General features: G+C 35.9%; 1 protein-coding gene across 2 annotated transcripts in view; it reads left to right on the top strand.

The window, feature by feature from the left end:
• Window positions 1-19,796, top strand: part of CDH19 (cadherin 19) — a 159,212-nt gene that overhangs the window by 3,757 nt on the left and 135,659 nt on the right. For both annotated transcript variants that reach the window (XM_039839943.1, XM_039839950.1), the window contains exon 2: window positions 15,171-15,262. The gene's annotated coding sequence lies outside the window, so the exon portion shown is untranslated. The remainder of the gene's footprint in view (window positions 1-15,170; window positions 15,263-19,796) is intronic.

Here is a 19,796-nt window from a genome sequence, read left to right on the forward strand (position 1 = left end):
GCCTGAAATCTGGTACAAATGCTTCTCACATTTCAGACATATTTTACAACGTAGGACTCAGTTAAACATATTTAACCACTAATCTATATGACAATGTACATTGACCATTAAATAGATCTTAGATAAAATCTGGGTTTGATTTTACTTTAATCGAAATTCCTGTAAAGCTAGGAATTAAGTAAAATGGGATTAAATATAACTAGTTATTAATAAAGAGTAAGAACCGGTAAAATGAATTATTAAGGAGAGAGAGATACAGAAACAGCGAGATAAAGAGAATTATTTTACATTCTAAAGAAAGAATCTGAATTCTAATAAAGGTGAGTAAAGTGTAACGTAGCAAGAATTCTTCACAGACCTTTTAGCATTCATATTACAGCATGCATGCTGCATGGTGCAATTTTACAAGCCTGCAAAATAGTAACATTAATGGCCCTGCATCTTTAAAAACCATGTCTGCAAAATGATTCACTTGCCATGCATTTTGAATATTAATAACATCGAGTGGTTGCGTTTATTAACCTTTTACATTAATGGTCAGAAATGAAACATGCTGAGAACAACTGCACGACAGACGGGAAAATGTTTCTGACAACTATTGAGTTTCATCTGACAGTTAATAAAAACCATCGAGTACATATTATGTTAGATTAGCTGATCTGGATTCCATATGACAAGTCATTATTATTAAAGGCAAATAGAGGGTATTCTCAAATACACCCTGGAGTGAGGTAGACTAAAATATGATAGTGCACTCTTGAATGTCAAGGACATTTTGTGCAGTGTGTAATGGAAAACTGTATGTAATGTGCAGTTTGGGAACTACTTCATGTTCCTCCGAAGACCTCAAAGCATCACACTGAATATTTTATTGGACTCTGTCACACTGGGCTATAGGTTCAAGTGCATAACCAATATTTATAGACAATCATTTTGATGACAGAGAATGTGTCAAAGCTAACTACATCATTATAGTTGGCATGCGAGTAAGTGTAATGTCTTACTCTTTCTTTTTCCCCTTACTTTTCTTTTGCTTATAATAGTCAAGTTTTCCATAATCTATAACTTACCCCCTTGTCAGAAAATTCAAGTCACGAATGACTGGGTGATTTTTCAATCATGTGGTAAGTGATAAGCTGTGAGCTGACTAATGATGACTTCCTAAATGTCAGCCACACTCATTAAGGAGCAGGAAGACCACTGGGAGAAGGACACTTTTGTTTTAGAAGTATTAAAATTTGAAAGTATGCAAATGCTGGTAACCTCGTAAATAAATGCTTTACAATACAGAATATCTTCAAAAATGACAGAGAAATGTTATCGTTCATTTTAAGAATTTCAGTTGTAATAAAAGGAAAGAACTTGGAATCAGAAGACCTGAATTAGGCTGCACTCTCTACCAACCCTAAATAAATATCATAACCTCTCTGAACCCAAGTTTTCTTCTTGGTTAATTCTAATCTGACACAAATTATAAGGTTGTGTCCAGAATTATATATGTGAGAAATTATGTAAATTATAAAAAAGTCAAGGAAACAAAATTGTTATTAATAGTTGCAAATTAAATAGTAACAGAGATCTGATCATTAATTTCCTGGGGTTGAGAGTGGGGATTTTGGGGAAGGGCTGAGCAGAAAGAATTACACAAGAACATCAAGAAGCTTACATGTACATGTCCATTATCTTGATTGTGATGATGATTTCATGGGTGTATACATATGCCAAAGCTCACGGTTCACTTTGAATATTTGTAGTTTATTATATGCCAATTATAGCATGATAAACTGATTGTAAAAAAAATACTAGGATAACTGCCATTACAAGAAAAAACAGGTGGGCTTCACAAAGATCGTATTGGACTAAAGAATATGCAATATACTTTCATGTAAAGTTCAAAATCAGGCAACAATTATATAGTATTAGGAATCAGGGTAATGGATAAGAGGGAAGGAATAGTAATTCATTAGGAAAAAAGAAAGTTAATGAGGTTTTGAAAATATTCTATGCCCCTACCTGGGTTGTGTTTACATGAGTGATGTTTGTGATAACATATTGAGATATACATGATAATTTGTGCATATTTTATGTGTGTTATAGTTCGATTTAAAAGCTTATGTAAAAAAAGGGATAATTTGTGAGCAAGAAAGGTCATCTGAGTTGAAATCCTTGACCATATGACCGTCAGTTGAATATTTTACCAAACAACTGGTTGAACTGAATTATTTACCTTGATAAGTAAAGTTCTCTATCCCCATAAGAATATATGTAAGTTTCATTTCTCTAGTTCTACTAACCCACTACCTAAAAAGGAATTTCGGTGCTCCACCAAGAGAAAATTTTAGAATAATACAGGATATCATCTGATGAGTGTATCAGTCTGGGTTCTCCACAGAAAAGGAGCTAATGTGATACATATACATACATAAGGGATTGGCTCACACAGTTATGGAGGCTGAGAAACCCCAATATCTGTAGTTGGCAGATGGAGTCTCAGGAGTGTTAATGCTGTATATGATTCCAGTCTGAGTCTAAAAGCCTGATAACTAGGACAGGCGATGGTATAAATTCCAGCACAAATCCAACTCCAAGGGCAGGAGAAGACAAATAATTAGTCAAGTTCTACACAATCTTTAAGTTACTCTCTGTTAGAAAATCCGAATTATTAAAAATCAAATTAGATATTTCACCCAGTCAGTTAGAAAGAAGAGCAAATTCTCTCTTAAACAGTCTCTTTCTTCCATGTAGTCCTCAGTTGATTTGACAAGGCCCAAACACACTGGGGAGGGCAATCTGCTTTATTCAGTCCACCAATTCAAATGTTAATCTCATCTCAAAACACCCCACAGGTACAGCTAAAAATATATTTAACCAACTATCTGAGCACCCGAATATCTGGGCACCAGCCTTCTGAGCTAAGGACCAGTCATATTGACACAGAAAATTAACCATCACAGTAAGTAGGGCAAAAGGTCAGAGGAATTTGCAATATAGTATTGAGAATGGCATAAAAGGCACTTCAGAGCTAAAGAAAATGCATAGAATGACCAAAACGAAATCAAACCAACAGATGTATGCTTTAGTGTCTCCAGTTGTAAATTCTGAAGATCTTCGATCTTTTTTTTTATAACTTTTTAAAAAATTTTATATTAGTTTCAGATAAACAGTATAATGGTTAGACAAATAATTTATAAAGTGATCCCCCCGATTACTCTAGTACCCATCTGGCACTCCTCATAGCCATTACAATACTACTGACTATGTCTCCTATGCCATACTCTACATCCCTGTGACTCTTTTGTAACTACTAATTTGTACTTCTTCATCCCTTCACCTTTCAAACCCAGCCCCCCAACAACCTTCCTATCTGGCAGTCAGCAGTTTGTTCTGTGTATCTATGAGTCTGTTTTCATTTAGTCTGTTTGTTTCTTTTGTTTCTTAGATTCCGTATATAAGTGAGATCATATGGTAATTATCTTTCTCTGACTTATTTCACTCAGCATAACCTCTAGATCTATCCGTGTCATTTCAAATGATAAGATTTTATTTTTTTATGCCTGAGTAATATTTCCATTATATATATGTACCATAACTGCTTTATCCAGGCATCTAATTATGGGCATTTAGGTTGCTTCCATACTTTGGCTGTTGTGAATAGCACTGCAGTGAACATAGGGGTGTAGAGATTTTTACAAATGAGTGTTTTGGTTTTCTTTGGATAAATATCCAGAAGTGCACCTGTTGGGTCAAAAGATAGTTGTGTTTTTAATTTTTTGAGGAATCTCCAAACTGTTTTCCATAGCGGTCGTACCAATTTACAATCACACCAAGAGTGTACGAGAGTTCTCTTTTCTCATGCCTTGCCAGCGCTTCCTGTTTTTTGATTTATTGATGATAGCCATTATGGCACGTGTGAGGCGATATCTCATTGTGGTTTTAATTTGCATTTCTCTGAAGATTAGTGATCTTGAGCATCTTTTCATATGTCTATTGGCCATCTGTATTCTCTCTTTGGAGAAATACCTATTCAGGTCTTCTGCCCAATTTTTAATTGATTTTTTTGTGGGGTCTTTCTATTGTTGTTATTTAGTTGTATGAGTTCTTTATAAATTTTGTATATTAACCCCTTTTCATATGTATCATAGGCAAATATCTTCTCTCATTCAGAAGGTTGTCTTTTCATTTTGTCGATGGTTCCCTTTGCTGTGTGAAACCTTTTTAGTTTAATGTAGTCCCATGTGTTTAGTTTTTTCTTTTGTTTCCCTTGCCCCAGGAGATATATCAGAAAAAAAAAAAATTACTAATAGCCAAATCAGCCAGTTACTGCCTATGAAACTGGACCTTGGGTCTCTCTTAATCTCTTCAGAACCACACGCCTTGCATCGCCAGGCGTACACATTCTGGATTCCTTCTAATTCTACTTCTGAAACTCTAATTCACTTTACCATCACTTTGTTGGACCTGGTGCCTGGGCCTCTGACCTAGTTTTCCTGTGTAGCTCTTGCTGCTGTAATCCATTTTGTACTTATCAGCCAGATTGATTTTTGTTACACATATGTTGGGCCAGTCAATTAAAGTAATTAGAGCACGTTTTCCATAGTACTTAGAATAAAATTCCATAAGTTCTAAAATGACCTGCAGGGCCCAGCATAAACTGGTTGGTCCCTTCCATCCTCTCAGACCCTGTATTACACTCAATAACTTGCTCTCTCCATGGCAGTCTTAGCCACCTCTTTGGGGAATTCTGCAAATTAATTCTTGCCTCAGAGCAGTCACACAAGTCGCGCTCTTTCCAGAGAATGTTCTTGCCTCATTCATTCCGAAACTGATTCCTTCACATTATTAAAGGCTCAGCTTGTGTGCTATCTTTCCAGAGAGATCGTCTGTGCCAACCTTTTCTCAAGGAAACTTATAGATCACGGTTATAATCGATCAGACACTATTCATAAAGAGTATAAAGTGTCCCAGGTTATCACTTGCTTCCATTGCCAGTTTTTCTATATCCTTTTGTAGCCAATTTGGGTAGATAAAATAGGTGGAAAAAAATAAAGGGACACTGTCATATCGTCTCCCCTCCTTGTGTACTAAACTAGCACTAACTGTAGTAGCAAGTATAATATTTCAATATTAATATGAATATTTTGATATGATAGACTGGTCATCAATCAAATGTTGACTTTTCAACTTCTTTATTGTTTAAGATTTGAAATTTCATAAATATTGAATGGTCACCGTAATCAAAGACCAATGAACTAACTTTGAAATATCTGTTATTCTAATAATTTCTCTGATGAAATAAAATGCGAATAGGGAAAATTACTGAAAAATGAGACCAAATATTTATTTTAAATGTATAATTATCCTCCATGTGTCTAATGGAGCTGTACATGGAAAGTCCTCTCTGAGGTTGCTTCTTCACAAATGTGTAGAAAAGAATGGACAGTTCATTGAGACATAAAACTCCCACTGTTAGAACCTCATGTGCACACAATGCGAACTCAGAGCTTTTCTTATTTCTCTACACAAAACTATGCACACACTGGGGAGGCTGCCTAGTACAGATTGCGAACTGGAAAAATAAGCAGATTGGTTTATGTAAAGGATATATAAAGACAAAAATAATGCATGTAAGGAATAGTTGTTTTTATGGATCAGTCATTCAGTATGCAAGAAACAAATGACTCCTTAAAGAGGCAAGTTGGGGTGAAAAATGTATATAGAGAGAAATATACATAGATATAGATAGCCATGTCATATACTTGGGGTGGAAAACGTATATAGAGAGAAATATACATAGATATAGATATCCATGTCATATACATAATAGATTGAAACTTATTCTGCCACTGGTTATATGTCTACATTGTGGGAAATACTTGAATAATAAAAATAAATTGCCCCTAATCTTATCCTTAAATCATGACCAAGGTAATAAATAGAAAAGGGTAAAGAGTATAATGTATTCCAGTTTATAACGACAGGATATAAATAATTAATCCTGAAAGAAAAAAAGCATATGGAGCCTAGAATATGTGAGGGAGCAGGAATACTTGAGGAAATAAAAATTCTAAAGCCTAAGAAAGTATGGTACTTTGTTTTTCCATGTCAGGAGAAAATTCTTATAAAAGTGTTCTGTCAGAGCATAACGGCCTTTTATAATATTTATCTCAGTGTGGTACAGAAACAATTTGAATTTTTTATTTCACAATTCCCATGTATATTTATATATTGCTGTTACAAGTAATCTATTTTGTAATATTCTGTAGAAATAATAAGCCGCAACTTTAAATTTATTGTTTCCCATTTTTGAGTTACAAGTTCTTTTAATTTGTTGATAAAAATTGATGGATCAAAATGGAATTTTGATGGTAAAGCCTTAGGTCATAAAATGCTTCATTTACATATCACAAAGAGTAGCACTTTCAATTTTTGCATTATTCTAAAATGTAACTGAGTTTATAACAACATTATTCTTCGCCGCAATGAAAGTAGCACAGTACATTGATTAGCATGATTGTGGATTGATTAGATTTCATTCTACTTTGATGAGTCAAATGAGACAAGCAGAAGAAACTGTGCTGACTCTGAATTTATGAAATGGCATGTGAAACACTCTCTGTTAACCAAGCAGCATTTAAAGTTATTTTCTATTCTCTGAAAATCCATTCTAAAGTCTACCTTATAAATGCCATAGGACACTGAACCCCAAGTAAAATAAAAAAATGCAATGTGTATATTTCAACTAGAGCGATTTTCATGGGAGGTTACCGCAAATAAAAAAAGTATTACTCCTAAAGGGGAAAAAATGTCACCTTCAGCATGAGATATCAGAAACTTCACCTGGAGCGATATGGAAATCAAAACATCAGAACTGTAATTGATATTTTGATGAGAATGATATCACCAGCACATCTGTATGAATACAGAGCGCTCTAGTTTGCATTTATGCATTCAGCAGCAGATTTTTGTATACTGATGAATGCAAGGCACTGTGTTAGGCTCTGAGGATACACGGAAAGCAGGATTTACTCTTTAGAACATCTTTTCATAGTCCCATATGACTTAATTTCTCAGCAACAGTTGACAGTATCTGCATATCTTTATTCTATGCCCTTGAACTCCCTCGGTTTCAATATCATAGAAGTATCTTGCTTTTCTTTCCAACTATCTGACTTTTATGTGTAAAACTGCATACAGATGACATACGCAAATTATCCTTATTGAATTACAAACGTGTGGCAGGAAGAACCAAAGAACAAGATCGACTGCAGAAACCCGAGACTACCAGCAGCGTTGCCATTATCTCCAAAAGATTATGTGAGGTTTTATTCTGCAGAGAGAAACAAGTAGAACCAGAAGACTGTCTTAAGACGGGCAGTGATCTTGAGTCAAGTGACAATAGCTAACTTGGGGAAATCTCTGCAACCAAGAAAAGAATATAATTACGCAATGCTCATTATTTACTCTTCCCTTCTCTGTCCGGCTGGGAATCCCTATAAGCCAGATCTAACCAGAAGCCAGAGGATACGAGAGTGTTGATGCCACATACATCAATGTTCCAATAAATCCATAGATGGTAGAGTTGGCATAACATCGAAGGTAATCCATATGCAAAATATGTTCCTGCTACTGTGCAGATGGCCAGTTTATGCACTTAGAGGATGGTGAAATAGCAATAACTCAGCTGTTAGCACTGCTAGGAGACAGATCAATGTAGACTAGAAGACCGTGTTTTAGTGAGTCCATTCACAGCCATGAAAAGGCTGCATCTCTGCTGCTATTGCTGTTTTGTAAGTGGACTCATTGTCTAAGTGTTAGGGATATTTGGCAAAGCCGCTGACTTAAATTCGCAAAGATGTTCATTGTTTTCCTGACTGTTGTGAGCATCCCTTGCTGTTGATACCCTCCATGTGTGAAACACGACTATTTTCTCATTCTGTGTTCCAAGAAGTCCATCCACACGCCTAATCCTCATGTCCCCTTCACCCGTTTTCCAAGTTCTGAATTCCCTGTCAGTCACTAGTCACTATTCATCATCAGCCAGTCTGCTGCTGATCTGTGACTTACATTACCCTTTCACATAATGTGCACAATCAGATGTACGTGTCACACTCTGTTGATTGGGAGAATATACCTCCCATCAGTTTTTCAAGGCTACTCCTTGTTAAAATAAAACTCAGTCCTTACCAGCATACAGTGTAGATCCCTCTGTGAAGCAGCATTTTTTTGTTTTTGTTTGTTTTTTCTGTTAACTCGTTATAAGTACACAAAATAATTTATAGGTATGGCTGAAAACAGTTATGTAAAAGTAGAACAAAGTATACCCATCTACTCATGCAATGTGTGGTCCCCATATGGTTACACTCCACCCTCTACATTTATATATAGCACTTCTATTATGTAAAATTCTGGTGCTGTGCATGTCCACATATATGGTTCAGTGGATCAGATAATATTCCATCCGTTATTGACAGTTTAGATTACGTAGTTCCATCTTCACTGAGGTTTAGCAGCAGATCAAGAAAAGCTTTAAAATTGAGTATTAACCAGCAAAGCAGGGGTTAGACTACTCAGGAACCTCGGAATATATTTTGTGATTTTTCCGTGCTTGTCAGAACTTTATGCTCTGTTTTTATCTGGCCCTTATACTGTTGGACATTATTGGTCATAAGTTCCATGTGCAGGGGAAGCTCACACCAGTCTAGACCTGCTGTAGAGACTACTCATGCTTTGGTTCCCATTTAAAACTGGCAGCCTTACAGATTATCTCACAAGTGGTTTCTAGGAGCAAGCTCAAATGTGATATATGTTGTCTCCAAAATCCAAAGACATCCACCAGGACTGTCGCCTTTCATCATGGTAGGTAGATGCAACAACTTGACTCTCATTTCAGAGGAGTAACCCAAAATTCACCATACCAGCAGACTCCTGAGCATTTCACCATGTTTATCTTCTCCCTTCGGGCGTACGTGTGTGCTGATAAGGCCTTTAATGTGCTTGCTACTCTTTGCGTATCAGGTCGAAATGACATAATGTTATGAAGCAGTGTAAGTTTTTAACGTTATAAAGTAAACTCTTGTCTCTGTCATGAAAATGCAAATGGTTTGTGATCTTACTATTTGGGAGAGAAAAAAATAACAGCGAAAGAAAGACTATACCAGTTTTCAGGTGTTGTGTTGATTTACTCCAGTAGAAATACCACATCTGGAATCAAAGCTGTGATTGGTCTTACCACTTGAATGCATTTGTAATAATCTAATGTCATTTTCACAACCTATTTCAGTTCATACAGCCAAATAGAGAAAAGATAAATGGAGATGTGTAGTCTGTACAATTATCCCAGGGGTTTAGAATGTTTGTTTGTTTGTTTGTTTGTTTATTATTTGATAGGAATGGCCAAATAAGTTCTACTTAGGACTTCCACTTGGCTCTTTCTATATTAATATAGCTCATTTTGGAACCAGTAATATGACTGTGTCCACTACAAATGTATCAGTCCTCGCTATATATTCTCTACCAAAGCAAACGATGATAGAATGGTTCTAGAGTCCCATTATACCTACTGTTAGGTGTTTTCAGGGCAAAACACAATCGGACTCTGACCTCCTTATCAACTATCTGCCTCTATTAGTTATCCCTTACTGTGAGAGATGAGCATGAGGGTCAGCCTTGTTTCAGTACCTAAGTATACTCACCCCCAGAAGAACCATGTAATTTCGCTTTTCTTAGGAAACAGTTGCTCTTTTGAAAACTTTGGAGGAGATTCATGTTCTATATCTTCCCCCAAAGAACCCAGCCTTCCAAACAATGTAGGGTCTAGTGATTTTCCAAAGCACTTATATCTAAGAACTGAGTAAAAGATGATTGAGCCCCATTAAAATGGTATTCATTATGCACTTGCCCAGAAATCTTAGAATTTGTCTCTGTAAGTATGTCATGAGAAACCTTAAAAGGCTATCCAGTAATTTAATTTCTAAGTGTTCCATAGATGAATTAGCCAGAAATAGCTCCCTCTGCATCCGAAGGCTCTGATAGCTCTTTCAATACCGGGCTTATTGTGGCAGCTTTGTCTCTGATGTCTAACGCCACCACCTAGCTTTACCTGAGGGGTGCCTTTATTCCATTGTGGTCAGGGAGCCTAATTTCATCCCAGCATCCCTAACCATCTTTGGCCTACAGAACTCAGTCATGTTGAACACAGCTTAGGTTGAATTTTCATTAAAACTTTGTAATACGTATAATCAGAACCTAGGCTTGCCCTCAGTCATACTTGCCTTATGACTTCAGAAGGTAAGGGTCTCTTCTTCCCTAACACCTTTTCTTCACAGCTCATCCTTCCTATGTCCGCTCCCTATAATTATAAGGAGAAACATGGCTGTTGCCTTAAAAACTTAGTGCTGCCAACACTTGATATCACACTGAAGCACAGAGGTTAATTCCTTTTCTCATTTCTTAGAGCATTTACTTTAGAACACTTTTAAGTACTCTCTCTGTCTCTTTCAAATGTATGTAAATATTTTAAAAGCTAAATAAGCCTCTTGCCAGTTAAAGACCTAGGAATACTTTTCTCAAGGACCTGGGAGTCATCTCTTTGAAATATATAGAAGAAGATGATTCAGGTCCTCCCTCCCAGTTTCCATGGGAAGGCAGAAGTTGACCTTCACTGAGCACCTTGCTCCAAAACTACCTCCTGCTTCTAAGATGTGAGAAGTTTATTTTTCCTTTGGAAAAAGCCATTCAGCCAACACGTATGGTCACCCCCATAACCATGTTAACATAGGATAAACTGTGTATGACTGATGGCGCTGTTAAATCTTCTTACTTGGGGACCAGTTACTGTTTCTCTTGAGAACATGTCCATAATAGGCTGCATCTGCTTGGCTCTATAAATAGTGAGATGCCTTTGTCATCACTTAGCAGATCGCCCGTGACGTGCACTGCGTTCTGTGTTAATGCGTATTCAATTATAAAAGTGCTTTCCTTCTCTCTTCCCTTTGTGGACATGTGTCATGGGGTTGGGAGGAGATTTTGGTTTTAATTACATTTCCCCAACACCCCCCACACTGCGATCGTTCTTTGTAGAATAAGCTCTGGCAATAATAATGTACACTATTATTGAAACTCTAAGAAGTAAAGAGTGAAGAGATGAAACTCTAAGAAGTAAAGAGTGAAGCACCTTTAGCCAAACTCGGCCTTGAGAGGGCGCGACTCCTCTCTGCTGCATATGGAAATCTAAACGAAGACCATCATCACATCTCTTTCTCACAGGTACCAGTTCAGCTGAACAGTGATACTATGGAAGTGATAAAGAAATAGACTGTGGGATGCTCTGAGAGTAGTTGTCTCTGGCTTTTAGTCACTCAAAAAGGATCCCATTAGACTGGATAAGCCAATTCTTGGACACTTTTGAATTGGGAGGTTTTAAGACAGAGACACTTCGCTGTTTCCTAACAACAGTTGCATGTGCAGTGAGACTTTGGTAAATGGGGAAAATAAAAGAGATGTGGATTTACTTTGTACACAGAGTTTGCAAGGTGATTCATACTGGCTAACCCTAAAAACATCGCATTTTTCTTTTTTCATCTTTGGGCCTTCGATTGTATCTGTTCTCGACCAGGAAAACATTTATTTCTCCAGGTTTTTATAACATTGACATTCTTTTATCGGTGCCAGTTTTAAATAATCACAACCCTATGAAGTTTTCTCTGGTTGCCTACTCCTACGTGCTCTTTCTACGGAACCTAACTGTAGATATAAAAATTACCTACACGCTGTGTTCCAGAGTCAGATCCCGTGAAATTTATTTAACTTGCTGCAGGATGGGAAAAGGTACCCCGGAGGAGCCTCGGGAGAAGGAGGGAGGACCTGGGCTGGAGTTCGGGTTAGTGCAGGTGATTCTAAGAAGGAAATAAGGGAACAGGAGCCAGTTCTCGATTGAACAATGCGAGAAGGGAAAGCAGTTTATGACTGTGCGTATTAATGTGTATGCAGAAGGCTAGAAGATTCAAATAGAGCAGCAGTTGTTACTCGGAAGAGGGCGTATTTGGCCGTTTTTGTGGAATTGGTAGAGCCTTGTCTGTATCTTGTTCTGAGCTTTGCTTATATTCTGTTGGGAGCATCAGAACCTGGAATTTAAGAAGACAACTTCCTGTTCTTTGGTTCTCAGCGGGATCTAGTTTCACCTCATTAATTAGAAACCTCTTTTCTGAAATCAGGTACTGAAGGTCTTAGAGAAAAATAAATGATTAACTAACTCCATGTCCCACAATTATAACTGGCAACGTTCGTACAGACTGCAGAATTCTGCCTCCTAAACATTACTCTCTTTGGTATCACGTTCTACATCCATGTGTTTCTGGGGGCTTCCTTCGTACTTACCTGCTTAAGCTAACTGGTCCCTGTATTGATACAGTGAAATTGTCTAGATACTTTCAAAAATCAAGGCTCTGTAACTAAAAAATTAAAAATATATAAAAGTTATACCTTGTCTGCCTGGGTAAAGATCGCATGATTGTATGATTAAAAAATAATCATTTGTCATGATTATTCAGGTTTTCTGAAAGTATAGCATAGGAAGGAGTCACTATAACTGATGTATGATACAGTCACTACAGCTCTCTAATACCTAATGTAGACAAGAAAAAAAGATACATGTTCTATATTTCTACTAAGTGTCTTCAACATCTTGATTAGTGTAATGGTTTCGATGGTTGATAACTTGATTAATTTGATCAGTCTCTAATCAGAAACACACTCAAACACTCAAACTCTTTTTACTCTGAAGGATTTTCTGTCTCCTTTGCAGATAAAATCAATCAAAACTGGGATGAATTTAGTAGCTTTATAGTGGAAAAGCCGTATCTTGGCACCGAAATGTGCTCTGTCTTTTCTGGCTCGCTTTAGGCAGCTTTTCTCGGAGAATAAAAGGTAATAAAATACTCTTTAAATACCTAAGAATTAGATATATATTATATATTCTGTTATATAGTCAACAGAAAATTCTGGAATAATTCCTTGGTCCATTTCTTATTAATAATTATGTGCCAGAGACTAGCACAATAAATATATTTTTATAATATTATTATATACAATATAAAAAGCAAAAATTTACTCAGTTCTTCCTTCAAATAATTTATATTATCATTCTTGTTCTTAACTCTCCCTTACTTGCTTCATCCAATGAACAGCTGATGGTATGTCTCAAATATGTTCTAGAACCCAACATTTTTTTTAAGAATAGGTCTCTTTCGGCATAGACTTCTTACTGATTTAGTCTCTCCGTCATTTTCTCCTACAGCCTCACACCATAGCATCCTCTTTATTCCTCCTAAAGAAATGCATTTCCTGTTAAGAAGTGTCAATATCATCCTATTCCCTTCAGGCTGGAGTCTAAAGTCACCTAGGCTCCACACCAGAGAGCGCGATGGCCTCCAAGATTCCATCCCCACCTCATGTCCAGACGCGTCTTTTTGCACTTGACATTCTAAGGATACAGAACTGCCCTAGTTTCCTGACTGCACGGTGCCATCTCCCACTGCTGCATCTTGGCTCATCCTTACTCCACCTGGAGAGATCCTCTTTTTCTATTTTCATCAGCGAAATTCTGTTCGCCTTTGAAGATACAAGTCTGGCATTATTCTTCCAAGTGTACAATCCATGGATACATCTGAAGGTGGCTTTTTTCCTGCTGCCATGGGTGCATTCATAATATTGCCCAGGCATGCTATGTTGGCATGCCTGTTTCTATGCTCCAAGTCACAGAGCATGTCTGATGGATTTATTAATTTATGTAATCTCTAGGGAGAGGCATGGTACCCACAAGAGAGGAGGAGCTCAAATATTTACTAATTTACTGAAATCAACCATTCTCATATCATATTTTGCATGCAGTTTTATGTGTACTTATCATTTTCGCTATTATTAATATATTTAAATGTATGTTTTATAATAGATCCCAGTTCTTCATTAACTCAGGGACAATTTTTCTAGCACAATGCCTGCATATATTCAGTGAATATATGTTACATGAACTAATGAGAAAAAGATTAACAATACTGAAGTTGTTGAAATAATGTGTAATTATATAACCGAAGGCTAAATAAACTCGGAATTCAGAGTTATAGGAAAGAGCCAGTACTCAGGACGAGTGAAGTAATTTTCGTGGAGAAAATCATAACAGACACATATTTTTGTTGGTTTTGTTTTTTTCGATTTCATTTCTTGTTTGTTTTTCCTCCCTTTTTCAATAATAAAAGCATGGGAGACACTCAGTAATCCAGCTGTTTGAACTAAAAAAGAATTTAGTTCCTACGGAGCTTGGTTAATTTACCAGCTGAATAAAAGAACAGAAAGAGACTGTGTACCACGTCCCTTGCTGCTCAAACATTCTCTTTCTCCGCCTCGCCTTACCAGCAGTAACTTCGTACCTGCCAAAAGGGTCACTTTTTCTTATGTGATAAAGGAGAAGAGGGGACAGATTAAAAACCGTACCCCCCAAATTTAGTAAAAATAGAGAAGAAAAATGGGACAAATATTTGTCTAGGTTTATTTAACCTGCACATTTAATTTCTTGACAAAAAAAAAAAATCTGTAATAACCAATTACAGGCATTTCTTTCAGTTAAGCCAGCTAGGCTGTCTCTTTCAAGCTAATGATCATAAACTATTCCAGTGACTGCTTGTCTTACCCAAAATAAACTACCCCAAGTTTACATCAGAGTGAAAGAAGCAGAGTTCATCCCCAAATCGTAGTATGAGTGCTAAACTGAGCATGCTCAGTACCTTTCATTACACTGGCATTATTATTTAGTCAAAAATATGGAAAATAACTTCTCAAATAACACAATCTTTCAAATATATAAACGTAAGGGTATGGGACAAAGTTTTGCCAGAGTGAGAATATTAACGATGCTAAGGACTGTCACTTAGTCATCGGTTGACTATGATCTGGTTACAGTGCCGTCTTAGGCTCTTTTTTTAACAAAAAAGGAAAGCGGATGTCTTTCATGTTATTTATTTTATGGCAATTGCCCATGACTCCTCATTATAGAAAGAAAAATGGAAGTGAAACTTCTCACCAGAAACATTTTCGGATAGTAAAGTGGAAGAGGAATAAGAACTTGTCTCAAAAACCTGCAGCTTCTTCTGAGATGCGCTGTCATATTTTCTCTCCAGCCAGGATGGAGGTGGCACTTCAGAAGGCTCGTCTCGGAAGCGGTCGCTGCGAGCTTAACTGAAGACCGTGGATTCTGTTAAGCCAAACAAAGGTACAACCATTTCTTTTTGTAGTTATCCTCAGCTAGATTCATTTTTCTATTCCTTCCCAGTCAATTGTACTTATTCAAGTTTGAAATCAATACTAATATTGACATAACACAAGGAACTGTCCTAAACTTGCGAATAATCTTGGCAGTTAATGTAATATAGACTTATTAAAGATAAAGGAAGCCAGGCTCTGAAGAGTCCTGTCTTCACTACACCCCAGAATTTCTTGTCTACACTAAGAAAGACATAGTATATTATAAACAAAACCATCCTGATACCATGGAGACATCTGAAGAAAGGGACTTTAGCTCCCAGACAATACAATATTGGAAATGCGTGGATGTGATCTTGGGAACGAATGATGGGAATTCTAGCTTTGGATCCACTCAATAAAAATTAAAATGGACAACACTAATGGATTTGATTTTAAAGATATATATATATATATATATATATATATATATTTATCTTAGCTATGGTGTCATTGTTGGTTTAAACTCCAGATCTGTGAATATCATGTGTTGTGACTAAAGATGACACAATTTGGAGAAATTGACATAAAGTAGACACAATGGCAAAGCAATATTGATATCTTTTGTTCACATATGTTCTTTCAAATTGAATGATGACTCTGTGTAGTCTTAGGCTAATTTTCTCACCTTTCTGAGCCCCTGTTTCTTCATCAGCAACATAAGGATTATAAGGACAATCTTATTAGGGAATTGTGAGGATTAAATAAATTAGAATGTAGATTGTAGAATACACAGTGTTCAAAAAGTGTTTGTTTTCTTTATATCCTAGTAAAAAAGTATTCCGTGGTCACTAGTGGTGATTTCCTTGAAGAATAGGAGTGTAAGGGAAAGCACAGCTTTCGAGAAGAAAGTCATGACTCCCATTCTGCATAGCTAGCTTTCATTGCATAGTTACTTTACTGCAGAATTTTTCCTCTACCCTGACTTGAAAATGTGTAAAAATATTATGAGTCATTTGGAAAGAAATGATTAAAGGATTAGAGAAAAGACATATGCTCTATCCCCCAAAGACTAATTCAAAAAGCATGAACAATCAGTATGGTCAAACACCTTGTTTAAAAAGAGCTCCATATTTTTCTTGCTGATTAAATGTATTGCTTCCATTGATACCTACTGATTTAGGGCTTCTATTTATTCTTGAAATATTCCAAGATAGCTAATAGACTTTGATTTTTGATGCCATAGTTTTTTCACATGTAAATATTAATATAATCGTAGGGCAAAAAATAAAAATTAATCAGTAATATTATACATTGATCCCAATAAATTAATATTACACAATGTATAGAATTAATATTAAATTTCATTATGTTAATTCTCAAAACTATCACTGCACACTTAATTGACAAATGTATATAATATCGTTAACATTTTGTGGACTAATGAGATACATGTGAACTTGGTGACATTAACTGCATGGAAATAATATTTTCTCTGTAATAATTAGAAGTACCTGTTTTTAATATGTTCTTTGTAGAAGAGCTTTCTTTTTTCTTCTTTTTTAATCTATCTAGGATTAAAACCTGCCTAGTTACCATATCAATATTTTATAAAGACCTCGTATGGGATTATATCAATTCCATTTTAATCTATCTAGGATTAAAACCTGCCTAGTTACCATATCAATATTTTATAAAGACCTCGTATGGGATTATATCAATTCCATTTTAAAGACTATCACATTTTTGTTGAATTCAGAGGCAGCTTTATGTGACATGAAAGATTACAATCTTGGGAGAGTAATATTTCCCAAAATTGTCCTTCAAATATTTCTCACTACCTTCTTTACTTTCAGAGTTCACTAATTACTTCTATCTTTCTGCAAAATCTGTTAAATACATGTTATTCTTTTAGAGGTGACCTTTGTGATAAAATTCTTATAATGAGAAATATATTTCTTATTGTAATTGGTGTGCTTTATCCATTACACTGTGCATATTATATATTCAAAATGTAGGTATAAAGTTATTAATGTGGTTTTAGATGATTAGATATTGAATATTATTACTAAGGCTATAACAATAAGCTTATAAAGGGATAGTGTATGTTGTATCTACTTGTTTATATGTTCACATAGAGAGAATTTATTTATATACTTTTAAGTATATCAATATACTTTACACTGAGAAGGAAAAGAAAATTGCAATTCAAAATTAGATGTATAATTTACCTAATAATAAATATAAAGTACAAGAAACCCATCATTATTTGCTTTATCTCAAGAGTTCTGTAAATGGTTATGAATGTCTATAGTGATAGGTCAATGTAATACATTGTGGATTTTTTATTATGCATGTCCTTAGACATCAACTGATAATACTGTTCTTGCATTTTTTCTCATTCTTTAAAAATAGCCTGTAAAGTTAATACAAAGTTAACGTAAATACTCGAGTACCAAGTATTTCACTTGAAGAGGATTTTGGATGGAAATCTCTATTTTCTTCTGGGAACATCACTGTGTTGTAGGTGCATGGCTTTTCCTTTCTCCTCCTGGAGAGTTGCTGAGCTGTAATTTGATTGACCCATTTGTCAAACTGGTGGAGTCAGGCAAGGAAACTTGGACCACCTAAATTATAAAAAAAAAAAAGAAAAAAAAGCTGGTCCTGTGAATACTCTGCATACTGCAATCGGTATGTCTAAATGCTTTAGGATTTCAAGAATATAGAATACATAAGAAATGAATACCAAGGTATTCTGGACTGAGAAATAACTTTCAAACACTATCTTGTATATTTTTCAAATGTCTACCTTCATCTAATGCAAAACTAAGAACTTTATGATCGTATGTTCTGATTATCTAATTTTTCATAGCAAATTACCCCAATATTTAGTGTCTTAAGATGACAAACATTTTATTATATTTAATGTTTTGTTTTTGTTTTGTTATGTTTTTTTTTTTTTACCATAAATTTGGGCAGGTCCCACTTGGCTATTTTTTTTTTCAACTGAGTCACTAACTGGTATTTGTTAGCTGATGGATGAGCACAAAGGGTCCAAGTTGGCTCTGCTCACATCTCGGGTGTCTTGGCAGGGTTAGCCGGAAGGCTCCACTCAACCTGAGCTGTTGACTGGAGCGGCTACACACGGACCCCACACATGGCGGTGTCGGGGTATAATCGGACTTTTTACTGGCATCGTATCAACATCGAGCTAGTATTCTAAAAGAAAATAAAAGAAAGCTGCCTGTACTTAAGGCCTCGTCCAGGAAATCGACAATGTCACATCTATAGTGTTTTATTTGTAAATCAGTGAGAGAATCAGACAGATTCATGGAGAGAAAAATTAAATTTTATTTCTCAATGGGAGACGGAGCAAAAATATTGCAGCCATTTTAATATTAGAGTCTGCTCACTGGCTAGCAATTGTTTACATCCCTCCCACATGCAAAATAAACTCAGTTGCCTCCAAGGTCCCCATAATCCACATGCCATTGCATCATTGGTTTGAAGGTCAGGATGGAATCTGTTCTAGGTGTACATGAGCCTCCTCACGTTCAGTTCTTTAAGTACTCATCAGCTTGATCGACCTATTAAAATAACTCAGAAAATAAATTTCAATTGAAAAGCGTGTAACCAGTATTACATAACTTACAGACGTTCTCCTAAGTCACAGATTTAAATTGCATCAGCACAAGTTGTTGAATGGTGTTACCTGTAACACTTCTAGGTTTGCACGAGATCCCTTCCGTCTGTTTTCTTTGTGTCAGTTCTGTGAATGCAGTTTCTCTTGAACTGAAACCTATGAACTTGAGACGTGTTATGTGCCTCCTCGGCCCCCATACATCCAGTACACAATGATGCGATAGGTATAGGGTAACTATAATAGAGATTTCCATCCAAAAATATAAAAAAGTAAGGACATATGGTCATTAATGGTTCATAGTAATTTTGAAATCTGACACATGTTGCTAATTTATTGAATCACGTAAAGTTCTACTGCCTGGAGAATACCCTCTGAGGGTCTTGATTCTGTGCTCTCATCTGGATTTAAAGCTGGGTAGCTTTCTCAGCCTGTATTCTATTTACTCATTTAAGGGTACAAAAGCATTTTTTTTTTTACATTGTATATTGTCTGTCTTTTTCATGTAAATTGGTATAATTTACTTTAAAAACTTTGTGGAAATTCTGTTAACTGAAATATCATTTAATTCATTAGACAAAATCACTCATATTTCATTTCAGTCTAGATTCTTTTACACTTTGTGTTCAGAGTCAGTTTAGTGTGTGGATGACACACTTAAGATTCTTAAAAGCATTTTAGTCTATTTAAGATTGGTCTAATAAGCATGTTCTAAAGATTCTCAGAAGCCCAGCTTGGCCTGGACTTAAATCTTTTCGAAATCTCAATAAACGTTCTTCAAGCCATAGAGTTAACATCTTAACCTTCAGTTCATGTTTAATTGGAAGTACTGTGGATTTGACCTCTGCCTTGAAGCCATTTCTTACTTGAAGAGTTTTTTAAGGGAGAAACTGGGCATGAGAAAGTTATCATTTGACCTCAGTAA

Source organism: Pteropus medius, unplaced genomic scaffold, assembly GCF_902729225.1.
Source record: "Pteropus medius unplaced genomic scaffold, Ma_sr-lr_union100, whole genome shotgun sequence".
In the NCBI taxonomy this organism is placed as follows: Eukaryota; Metazoa; Chordata; class Mammalia; order Chiroptera; family Pteropodidae; genus Pteropus; species Pteropus medius.